Source organism: Hesperophylax consimilis, chromosome 20, assembly GCF_061612785.1.
Source record: "Hesperophylax consimilis isolate HC1 chromosome 20, BYU_Hcon_1.0, whole genome shotgun sequence".
NCBI lineage: Eukaryota > Metazoa > Arthropoda > Insecta > Trichoptera > Limnephilidae > Hesperophylax > Hesperophylax consimilis.
In genome coordinates, this window is record NC_142855.1 from 10,328,392 (window position 1) to 10,342,063 (window position 13,672).

The window sequence follows — 13,672 nt, forward strand, 5'->3', positions numbered from 1 at the left end:
GATGTTTATTGTTTATTTGCAGATAGCAACGTGATGATAGTCATATTATTATTATTATGTAAATGATTACGAGTTTTATTTTGACGTTAAATATATTAAATCTACATTTAACTGAATAAATAATACAAATAAATAATGTTCGTACCTACTTCCAATTGAAAGGATATAAACTTGAATATTCCTGCTGGAGATTTGAAATCTCCTACCGTTTCTCGTTATTCATTCTTCAATAGAATAAATAATTCAATTATTCCTTTCCCACGGACATAAAAACCTGGATACTAAAACAATATCGGGCCGATTGAATCTTTCACAAAAAATACAAACATAACCTTAAAATACATTCAACCTTAAGAATCTTTATAGAGCGCCCTCGAGGTGATTTTTCACAATAGCGGCACTTTAAAAATAACCAATTAATGTTTATTAATAACCTTATCAACTAATTATAAGTCAGTATGATGTTTTTTACACTAAATGCACGGGCGTCATAAATCCCAACCTTAAATATGTTCACGTACTCGTAGCTTCTTTGGTTGGTAGATAAAAACATTTTTTTTTTTTTTTTTTTTTATTTGTATAAAGATTACATACAATATTATTTATACCCGCTAAGCTACTGCAAGTAGCTTGTCAGCAGGAGATTAGTTGCACCTATAATAATAGTATAGTACATAAAATTAAAATAATCATCAACGCTTTAGCGTAGTAATACATACATTTCTACAAAAAAACCAAAAAAAATATAAATAAAAAATTGTGTAATACCTTAAATTTGAAAATACAGAAACAGTGTTGTGGGGAAAAAAAACAGTCTTAATACATGAGGTTACTCCTTAGTAGCCATGATTTTAATATTAAAGAGAATTTACTAATGGAGCAATTTTCTTTTAATTCATATGGCAATTTGTTAAAAATTAAAGGTATTGTGTATTCAAGAGTTCTTTGACCATATTTGTTTTGAAACACAGGTACTTTCATTCCTTTATTTTGTATGAAACGTGTATTGTGTACATGATCCACCATTGTTTTATACGGACTGTCAGATATATGCTGTAATACAATTTTTTGCCACATAAGGGCACGAATCGGTAATACATTTATTGATTTATACATAATACTAATGTCTCTCCTCTGGTTATAAACGGTTTTGCTTACTAACAACTTTACCATGGCATTTTGAATCATTTGTACATGTTTTATGTTGGTTTTGCACGATTGACCCCATGAAGTTATCCCATATCTTACGGTAGATTCTGCAAGAGACAGATAAATCAATTTCATAGTTTTTAAAGGCACAAAATATTTTATTTTATACAGTCTTCCTACAATAGACCGAAGGCGCTTACACAGTTTTGAAATGTGTACATCCCACTTCATGTTACAATCTACTGTAACTCCTAGATAGACATAGTGGTTAACCAGTTCGATATTTGTACACGCACAGGGCTGTGTGATATTGTTGTGAATGCAGTCAAAAGAGTGAGATATGATTAGAGGTGCCTCGCCATACTTGGCATGTGGTGATCTTATATGCATCAGTTTTGTTTTTTTAGAATTAATTAGTAAACCATAATCATGTGACCACCTTAATAAAGAAATAAAGTCTTGCTGCAACAATTTCATTGCAATAGATAAATTTTCATGGGATATGACAAGTGCAGTATCATCAGCGTATACATAATATTTAACAAACGAAAAAAATTTTGTCATAAGAGATACAAAGATAATATAAAATGTTGGTCCCAAAATTGACCCCTGTGGAACTCCAGTTTTGACATTTTTTATTTCACTAAATTTGTCTGATATTTTTACCTTGATTTGGCGGTTGGTTAAAAAGTTTTTGAATAGTTTGAGTGTATTTCCTCTTACCCCTATTGCCTCCAAAATATTTAACAATTTCGTCGTATCTATAGTATCAAATGCCTTAGAATTGTCTATGAACAGTACCAAAACATGTCTTTTGTTATTCAATTCATTATTTATAAAATTAGAAAAATCCTGTAGTAACATTTCGGTACTTTTTTTTTTTTTGGAAACCATATTGATTGGGATCTATTATAGAAAAGAAGTCCAAGTATTTAGTTAGTTTTAAAGATAAGTATTTTTCGAGAATCTTTTCTATAGCTGGTAGTATACTAATCGGTCTATAGTTTCCTATATCGGTATGTTTTCCACTTTTGTAAATAGGTCTGACAATACTACACTTCAGCTCATCCGGTATTACAGCCTGAGTTAAAATTATGTTAATTAGATGTGTTAATATAGGGCCTAGGATATCTATGTGTCTTTTTATGTCAAACATTCGTATGTTGTCTATGCCAGGAGACTTTGAATTTTTGAGGAGCTTCACTATGCTCACTATGTCTGCGAGTGACGCTCGTGGTATATATAAGCTATGTTGCAATTCTAGCGGGACGATATTTGATGCCCTAAAATCACATTTGTGTACCATTGAAGAAATGCTGTCTGAAAAATAGTTTACAAATTGGTTTGTCACAATTTCCACGGATTGATCTTTTAGCATATATCTAGATATAACATCATCACAGTTACTCTTTGTGTTACGTCCTAGAATTTTATTTATTTCATCCCAGGTTTTTTTGCTGTCTGTAAAATGATGCTTAAATCTATCATTATAAAATGCCGTTTTATTTTTGATTATTAATTTGGTGACATAATTACGAAATGATTTATATTGTTTTTCATAAATTGTATTTGTTGGTGAATTTTTCCATCGTTTAAATAAAAAATCTTTTTTTTTAATATGTGATAAAATATCTTCGGTCATCCATTCTTTTATTATCCAAGGTCGAGCTTTAGGTTTGACATCTATAATTAATCTACTATTTTCATACAATTCGTTAAAATTGGATTTTATTTGATTATATAAATTAGTGCAATCGTTTGTCTGTAGTAAAGCACTCCAGTTATAATTTCTAATAGAGCAATCTATACGTTTTTGGGATAAAATTGAGACCTGCCGTACTTCATTTACAATACGTTTATTCATTTTATAATATGGAATGCTCACACCTGTTGTAAAGTGATCAGCAATAATGAAGTCACATACACAAGCACGTAGCATGTCCGTGTCTTTGTGCTTATTAATATACCTAACAAATATATGATCCAGGCACGTACGTGTCACTTTACCTTTAGCTATGGCTTCCCTCGTAACGTCACTGATACATTTAGTAAAATAATTATTTGAAAGAGTGTTTTCATAGTTGATCGTTATAGCGTCAATATAATTTAGCAAATCAATATTTATATCACCAAATATTAACATATTTTCATTACGGTTCGAATGTTTGGTTAGTAATGAAGAAAGCTCATTTATAAAAGATTGTTTACTAAGATTTGGTGGTCTATAAATAGCAAGAACATTAAGTGTTGTATTATTAGGTAATGTTATTAGGCATGAGATATTTTCGAAAAACATTGTTTCATATGTATTTTGTGTAAAAATTAAAGTATCCCGGATATATAAGCTTATACCCCCTCCCGATTTGGATGTGCGACAGTAACTGATGCTATTATAACCTGGAATTTCGAAAAGACAAGTTTGTTCACTTTTTATAGATGTTTCACATAACATTAATAAATCTATATTTTTCCAACAATTTTGGAGGTTAGCATGTAAAACATCCCAATATTTAGAGATTGATCGTATATTAACTTGCACACATATAAAACTTCCCACTTCACTGTTTTTTTCTACCATTTCTTCCGTCCATTGGTCTAACCTATTAGTTCTCTTAAAGTCAACATCATAGTCTTCATCTATGTAGTTAGACGCCATAGCTGATCGTGGAGAAATCCCTCGAAAGCGCTGCTAGGTATGCTGGGCAGTTCTCCCTGTCTCCGGTAGGATGAGTGGCGGGCTTTCCAAATCTGATGCAGGTGGCGCAAACTGCCTTCGCAGCAGTATTTGGGCAACCTTCGCGGGAGTGACCATCCTGGCCACAGTGACCACATCTTGTTTGATCTTTACAGAACTTGAAAGAGTGACCGATCATTTGGCACTTGGAACATACTGTGAGGCCAATAAAATCACGTACGCGGCACACTGTCCAGTCCACAAAGACCTTTCCCTGTTCCACTAGGATGTGTCGCAGGTTAGCAGGCACCTCGTAGACCCGGTGGCAAGTTGATCCTGTGCGAGCACCAGCTAGGTGACTGAGCCTGCAGCTCGCTATGGTGCTCCCAACGTCAGTTATCCCAGAGATGCCGGTAAGAGCGCTCTGCAGGAAATCATCATCAGTCAGCTCCCGGGGAACATTAAAAAATATGACTCTCGGTAGTCTTTTGGTCGGCAGTCGGGCACTCAGGGTTGAAGAATTGACAAGAGCTGGGGCATTTAAAATTTTTTTACAGTCTTCTTTTGTCGCCGTCTGGAGTAACACACCATTATTTTTTATTTTCCGGATCCCCGTCACGCGTACACCTAAATCTGATGGTCGGAAAGTGTCCTTCATAAGCTGCTTTGTTTGTTCACTATCTTTGGCCTTTAATTTGGGAAAAATGCACACCGAAGGCTTTGGGCTTCCCACTTGAATCCTCGTGCGTGTGATTGGGGGATTGGATGCTTTTTCAGGACGATTCCGAACAGCGTCCGCAAAACTATTTCGGGCAATGTCTGCAAATGAAAGGCTGGCTTCCGTTGCCATAGCGACTCTATGCATGACAGGACCAAGGTCAGACTCCAGCTGAAGGATTTTTTCTTGTAGGTGCTTATTTTCTACTCGTTCGCTCCTTGTTTCTTCTCTCGCGATGTGAAGCTGTGCAGTAACTGTTGCCATATCAGCGCGCATAGCCTCGCGCTCCAGAAGCAATTGGGATACGGCTCGGAGAACTTCGGATACGCTTCTTGAAACTCGAAGTTGCTGGTCCTTTGATACCTTTGAGCTTTTTTCTGCCAGGACGTCTTGTAGTGCCATCAGATGAGATTGGGCGTCATTTAGGACTTCTACTCCAGAGGCACTGGGAGACACGTCAGGCTCATCTGAGCATCGGGATCCCTCATCATCCGAGTCAGAATCTTCATAATGAGGGTCAACTGTGATGATCTCTGGATCTGTTTTTTTGGCATTAGGGGAAAGCGTAATGTCCAGTACTCTTTTTTTCTTACGATGACCGTATTCATCGCGAGAAGGTTTTTTCGCATCAGAGGACATTATAGAAATTATAAATTTATTTTGGGGAAACAAATGCTACAATAATCCGTATTCGCTTTTGTTGTGATATAAATGTCTTGTGATTGGTTAACTGAAATAACACTAGCCAATGGATGATTTTGGTCTTAAATGATAGGCATCTATGAATTCTTGCAATTTGTGAAAGAATTACCCGTCTATTATGAATATCTATGGAGATATATTAAAGACAAGATCAGTCTGCACAATTTTGCACAATTTCTGCGCAAAGCTCCAAGTTGTCTATGGTCACTGAATTTTGACAGGTAGCAATTTTTATGAGTTTTTTAACGTTATTAAGTACACAAGAGATTAAACAATGGTAAGGCATTAAAAAGGGGGGATAAAAACCACCCCTATGAGTGTTATTTCACTAATTGAAAGCACGTAAAATATGAAAATTTCACTTTCCGTAAATGTTGGTTTGGAATGAACTTAAAAACTAAAATGAGTCTTTTCTCAGTAAAAAGGAGGAATCTCACCTTGCGAATACTTGTACACGTCACGGGGACGGTCCGAAGTAGATTAGCGCGGTTATTTTGTTATTTTAAGTAGTTTTATATTTAATAGGGAGTAAATGATTGCGGAACAAAATTGATAGATGTTTAGTTGTCCATAATTAAACATTTGTCAATTAGCAAGGAATAATTGCGTAATCCCAGTTCTCAGTTCCTAGTGGATATCAAATCATATTAGGTAGTACGTAACACAATATACCACGGGAAAAATATCTAATTTGTCGAGCAATCAGCGGCGTAGCTACCTAGGGGCTACGCGGGGCAGTGCCCCGGGGGCCTCAAGCTCAGGGGGCCCTCGAATCTTTACCAGAAATCTCGATCGAACTGAACTTTTGGAATTTTCTCCCATTTTCAAAATAAATATGATTGGTTGCAACAACTCAGTTGAGAGAAAATCAAAAGTTATGCCTGGGGAATTCCCCTAAATTCTTTCTGTAGGTTGGCAGTGTTGGGATAGTGATATGTGCGTCATTCCCCAACGACACTTGTAGCGTATTAAAATATGGATAAAAAGAAGAAACCCAGTGGTGCATTTAAACGCAAAGAAAGAGAAGATAGTTAACAAAAATTGCCCAAAATTGACAAGTTTTTTAGTCAGCCTTCTGCAAGTACATCTGGCCAAAATATTTCTATTGATAGTGACTCAAATAATGTGGTAACTGCAGTGTTGGTTGAGAAGCCTACTGAAGAAGATTCGACAATAATTGCAGTTAGAGATACCTCCGCCGCCGATCATGTGAACGTGGATGATGTTTGCATGACACACATAAGAGCGGAGGAACCACAGACCTCAAATCTTCTTATGACTTGGGAAACTTCACGAACAAAATATTAAGTGACAACGAAAAACGTCAAATTCTTGATATGGGGCCTTTACAGCCTTTGGGACCTTTTCCAACAGACATCAACCAGAACAATAGGTGTTTTTCAAAATCGTACTACTTTTCGTGTTCTAAATATGGGCCAGTTAATCGTTTTTGGTTGTGTTAGTGTTATTCCAAAATACTAGACGCTGCCTATTGTCAACCCTGCTGGTTATTTGCTTCACAAAGGAATAATGTTTGGTGTACGGGAATTCGAGATTGGAAGCATTTATCAGAAAGAATTAAACAACACAGTTGTTCGAGTGGCCATTCGGAAGCATGTGCTGTGTATGAATTTTGGAAAAAAAACCATACTAATACTATCGACAAGGAACTTGAAAATGAAATTCGCAAAGAAGCATCATTTGTTCTTCAAAGGTTATGCGATATCATACTTACCCTAGCAAAGAGTTATTTGGCTTTGAGAGGACATCAAGAAGACTTAAGTCAGGAAGGATACCACGGAAATTTTCTGTCCTTTGTAGAGCTTGTCGCCCGATATGATCACATTTCGCGGCAAGTTTTGGATAAGCCCAAAGGTAATAATAATTATTTCTAAGTTTTTTTATCGTTTTATTTTGTTTATTAACTTGACTTGACTTTTTTGAAATTGTGTTTTTTTATGTTTTTAGGATCTATAAGATATCTGAGTGCAACATTTCAAAATGAAATGATTGAGAGCTTGGGGACCAAACTCGAAACCCATCTACTATATTTCAATTTATTAATATTTACCATCTAGTTTTACCTCAACTAACTCAAGCATGGACTGTTCACCAATTATGTAAGGAAATAATGAGCAAATATGGAGTGCTAGAATGCGACCTAACGGAAGTATTTACAGCAATGTTATTATTCTTTACAATTCCTGTCACTTCTGCAGCAGCTGAAAGGTCATTTAGCAAATTAAAAATAATTATTTAAGATATAAGATGGGCCAAACTCGACTCCGACATTTATCGCTAATAGCAATTGAAAACAAAACCGCATCAAGCCTGGATTTAAACGAAGTCATTGATACTTTTGCGAAAACTAAAGCTAGGAAAAAATTGTAAATATAATTGTTATTTAGTCAGTTGGAAGGCCCGACCTTTATATAATAAACCCTTGAATCTTCTCTATTTCGTTTTATTAGCCAAACCTACACCAAGTATTAATTGTAATTTATGTTGTTACTGTTTAATATTTTTATTACCTGCCCTGCAGTCTGCAGTGCACAAAAAAGAGCTTAAGTAGCTTAGCATTTTTAAAGTGTTTGTATATTTCATATTTTTATTTGATAAAACTTAAATAGTTTACATAGCAGTGGGGCCCCATTTTTTAATTTGCCCCAGGGCCCTTGGTTACCTTGCTACGCCACTGCAAGCAATCCGAGATATTTTTGATGTTTCTCGGAGTTGGGAATCGATTTACGTTTATGAGTTATGAATTTTGACTGATGACGTGACGGCTGTGGTTTCGAATGACTTTCAAAACGATTGTCTCGGACTGTGATGATTTTTTAACAGAATCGCTTCCTTGTTTGATGAAGTTTCAAAACGATTATCTCGGAATATGTGATGATTTTTAACAGAATCGCTTCCTTGTTTGATGACGTTTCAAAACGATTATCTCGGAATGTGTGATGATTTTTGACAGAATCGATTTGTCCGTGACAATTTATTGAAAAATTCCCATTGTAAAAAAGATCGAGTAAATCATCGATTGTTCCTATCGCTAATATTTATTTAGCCTTTAATTCTATACGACTCATGTACAGAAATACCCATAATATGGGATAATTGTCTAATAATGCGTTGACAACATTTCAACATATTATTACTTTGGCCTCTGACGTGGTATACAGTGATGCCATATCCCAAATATAAATAAACATATTTTATCATGTTTTGAAGGATAAACAAAAACATGTTTTTCGTAAGATTTTATTGAGAACTAACTAGCTGTACCCCGCCATGCATAGCTGTGGCTCAGTCTACAATGCAGAGAGAGAAATAATAGCGTGTGTTGCTGTAAATAAATTATCTATAATGTTTTATTGAGACGAAGCAATTTATAATTTTTCTTTTAATTATGTTTTTGATAAAAACACCCACACAAAAGAAAAAAAAAACTTATTTTTATTATTGTCGGGTTTAATTTGAGAACTCCATTTTAGTTCCATGGTAACTCAACACATTGATTGAAACTAGTTAAATAGGATATGAAGGTAACTATTTAACCTAGTTTTAGTTTCATCACTTTTTAAAAGTGTGATGAATTGTTATTTTGGTGAGTTATCCGGTCACCCTTCATTTTATATTAAAACTAGCTGCGGTTTACCCGGCTTGCTTTGCTCGGGGACTTATGAATGGTTTGTCGTAAACTGGTGAGGTTGTCGTGATTTCATTAAGTTTAGCCAGCGTTATCAATGTAAGCCCCCGAAAATAAATTTTTTTACGACTTGATTACAAAACATCGAATTTTCTCTACTTTCTAAAAATATAATATGCATTTATTATATATTTATTTATTTATTTATTTATTTATTTTCACATATACGGCACAACATGTGCCATTCACATACTAAATTACAGAGAATAGTACAGCAACATAAGGAATGCAACAATATAAATGTAAGTATAACGGTATAATCAGTAAATAGTAGTAAGGTTAAAAGTATGAAAAAAAAGAGACATAAATAAAATATAAGTAGCAATCTGTAGTATAGTATTAAGTCAAAGTAAGACATTATATGTAATAATCTATAATAAAGTAGTATAAGCTAGAATGAAGTGCTTATAAAATGTCTGAAAGGCAATAAGAGTTTGTAAAAAATAAAATAAAAAATTAAGTAAGGTATAAACTATTAGAAAATGAAAAGAATAAAATATATACTATTATAATATGAAAAGGAAACAAAAGTAATAAATGGGAGAATCGCGTGTATAATAATAATGTGCGACACATGGAGTACTAGTAGTTTTTAATCTGAAGTACATAAACATTATGATGGTATGGTATTATTCGACAATTTTTGTTTTATGCATCTTTTATATGATAATAGACAATCGGCGTGATCGATGTTGGAATATTCATTGCCTAATCTGTGCAAGCGATGTATTATTGAATTTTGTTCTGCGTTAGTTCCAGTATTGTTGCAATAATAAGGTGACTTGAGTCTAGTTTGTCTACAGGGAACATGGTAGTTTATCAACGAAGTTAATTCAGGGGAGTCAAACCAGTGATTGATTATTTTAAATAAAAAAATTAGATCATTAAGTATTCTTCTATGTTTTAACGATAAGAGATGCATTAATTGTAATAATGAATCGTAATCAATGTCGTCAGAGGGAATTCCTAATTTGAAGTTAATTGTTCTGAGAAATTTATGTTGGATTCTTTCAATGGAGTTTGCATAGTTTTTGTAGGAAGGGTTCCATATAGACGAATTATATTCTAATTGACTTCTGACTAGAGTTGTATAAAGTAATTTTAATGTATGGATATTTTTGAAATCTTTAGATATTCTAGTAATGAAGCCCAACATTTTCATTGCTTTACTAGTAATGACATTTATGTGATTATTAAATGATAATTTACTATCAAAGATTATACCGAGGTCCCTTATTTCAGGTACAGATAATAAAATGTGGTTGTTAAGTGTATAACTATATTTGATGGGGTTTTTTATTCTGAAAAAACTCATAATTTGACATTTTTTAATATTAAGTGTAAGTTTGTTAATGGAACACCACTCTGCAAATTTTTTGAAATTGGATTGTAGGGACAAACAGTCATTGATATTTTTAATGATTTTAAATATTTTCATATCATCAGCAAATAATAATATGTGAACATCAGAGAAAATAGAAGTGACATCGTTTATAAACAGTATAAATAATATTGGTCCTAAGTGTGAACCCTGAGGCACACCGCTAGTGGCTTCGAATTCGTAAGACAAGTGTTCTTTGATACATACAGTCAGTATACGTTTTGATAAGTAATCCTTAATCCAGTGTAATAGTTTACCACTTATTCCAAGTTTTGACAATTTATTTATAAGGATTTTATGACAAACCTTGTCGAACGCTTTACTAAAATCCGTATAAATTGAGTCGACTTGTTGCCTGTTAGCGAGAGCACATGAGATAAAGTTTTCGTATAGTGTAAGATTAGTTAGAGTAGATCGGCCAGAGACAAAACCGTGTTGAAAAGAAGAAATATTAAATTTTACACAAGAACATATTTTATGAAGAATTAACTTTTCAAAAACTTTCGGTATCGACGATTGTATGCATATCGGTCTGTAATTTTCAACAAAAGACTTGTCTCCGCTTTTAAATATTTTAAATATATGTAAACCTTCCGGAAGAAATTCTCTAAATGATAGTCAAAACTTTATCAAAATCCGTTGCGTAGTTTAGAAGAACTAAGCGCACAAGTAGACAGACGCGGATAGCAACTTTATTTAATACTATTTAGAGAAGAGATATGAATTCTAGTTTTATTGGAAAAACTTTTTTTGACTTTTAATGGTTATAAATATCGATGTATAACAAGCTAATACTAACAATGGTAAAATAGATAATAAATAAATACTATAGCTGCCAAAAACGTGGAAAAGATAGTTGCAAAATAATATTGTTAATTCTAAATTTGAATATGAGATCGATAAATATGACGTTAATAATTAGGTTCCAACGGGCGAGTGGTTAAAACGATGTCCCAGTAAAACAAGAGATTTACAAAAAAAATAAATTGTAAATATATGTATTGTAATATAAGGAATATAATATATTTATCAATATTACATTACCTTATCAGAAAAGAGAAGTTCTTGTGTCTGATAAGAGAGCCACGATTCGTACATAAGTTTTATGTTATAATAATATTTCTGTATAGAATATAGATTTTTAAATGTAATGTTTAATTTAAGTTTTTTTTTTAAATTTTATTATATTTAATTTATTTGTTCTGATTGGTTGACAATACAGCGCAGTTCAGAAGGGAGATTATTGTAGTTTTTTATGGCTTGGTAAATATAATAGTTTTGCAATTGTGTTGTTTTAAAATTAGGTGTAATAAATTGATTTCCATTTCTCATTAGTTTGTAAAATTCTTGGTATTCTTTGATGTTTTTTTCTTTGCACATTTTTATAATGGAAGCCTTGCTTAAATATTTCATTGAGGTGGGTCCAGTGAGTACTTCTCGTTACTGGGTACAATGAGTACAGGTACAAAGAAATACCTGATAATAATACCGGTTACAAAATACTATACAGGGTGTCCGGAAACTCGTAGTACAAGCGGGAAACTGGTGAATCTACATCACATTTGGAGTCGATTTTGTAGTATTTTTTTTTATTTGAGCTTTCGTTATCGAGTAAATCGAGTTTGAAGTAGATTTTTTTTTTTTTTTTTAATCAAATTCTTATAAATTATTACTGAAGATCAAAGAACCCAACTAATTAAAACTATTTGAAAGTAAAACAAATGAAGAAACTCGGATTTGAAGCATTATTTTGAAATCACCCTTCATTTAACCCGGTGTAATCATAAAATATTTCTGCTCTGCAGGATTAAAACATCTGTTATTCAACCCTAAACACCAGAAAAAACTTTAACCCTAAAATAGCCGAAAAATATTTTTTTTTGGTTTTTTTTTTTTTTTGAAAATGCTCAAATCAAAAAAATTTATGTTTTTTTGGGTCCCCATGTGGTGTAGATTCTCCAGTTTCCCGCTTGTACTACGAGTTTCCGGACACCGTGTATATATATACATTATACCGACCCGAGGATTGATAAAGAATAAGTAATTTGTAAACTGTACTCACATAATTTCTACCCACAAATTCCCCACAAGTTTTCTAGGTAAAATTGATTCCCCCGTTGGAGAATTTCAGTGAAACATAATTACCCACACAATATTTCAAATCCTTGGGGGGAGGGGGGATGTAAGAGAACTTCTGTAAAAAAGTTATTCCCCACAAAAAAAATCGATATGTGATTCCCCAAAGTAATTTTCAAATATCCTATTAAAAATACCTCTCAAAAGTACCTATTCGAAATACCCATCAAAAGTACTTATTCAAAGTACCTATTGAAATAAACCATCAAAAGTACCTATTCATACTACCTGTTGAAAATATCCATCAACAGTACCTATTCAAAGTACCTGTTGAAAATAATCAACAAAGTACCTATTGAAAGTACCTGTTGAATATACACATCAAAAGTACATATTCTTTTTTTTTTATAGTGAATACCTCACAAGAGTCCCAACTGCTCCCGTCTGGAGCCAGTGAGACTATGGCATCCCCGATTGGGGGATGTTGTGAGGCTGAAGGTAAGTGGGGAAGGGAAAGAGGAAGGTGGGGAAGTACCTGGCTATTCAGATCTAGTTACTAAACACGGCTAAAGCCATTTGGAGCAACGTTTCAATTCTGAATGGTGGTCTTACACCAGGGCGATACTGGTAGTATCTTCCACTCTGGAACGTGCCGCAAATATACTATATATTATTTTAATTAATTAATTGTGAAATAACACAAATTAATCAAATAAAATTTATTTGCGCACGCCGGGTTCGAACCCGCGACCTTCGGAATGGCAGTCCAATGCGTTACCACTGGACTATGCCGGCCGTACATATTGAAAATAACTATCGAAAGTACCTATTCAAACGACCTGTTGAAAATACCGATCAAATGTACCTATTCAAAGTAACCATTGAATATACCCATCAAAAGTACTTATTCATAGTACCTATTGAATATAACCAGCAAAAGTACCTATTCAAACTACCTGATGAAAATACCCATCAAAGGTACCTATTCAAAGTACCTGTAGAAAAGACCCATCAAAAGTACCTATTCTCAGAACCAATTTAAAATACGCATCAAAAGTAACTATTGAAAATAATCATCAAAAGTAGATATTCATAGTACCTGTTGAAAATACCCATCAAAAGTACCTATTCAAAGTACCTGTTGAAAATATCCATCAAAAGTACCTATTCAAAGTACCTATTGAAAATACCCATCAAAAGTAGCTATTCATATTAAAAATACCCATCAATAGTACCTATCCAAAGTACCTGTTGAAAATACCC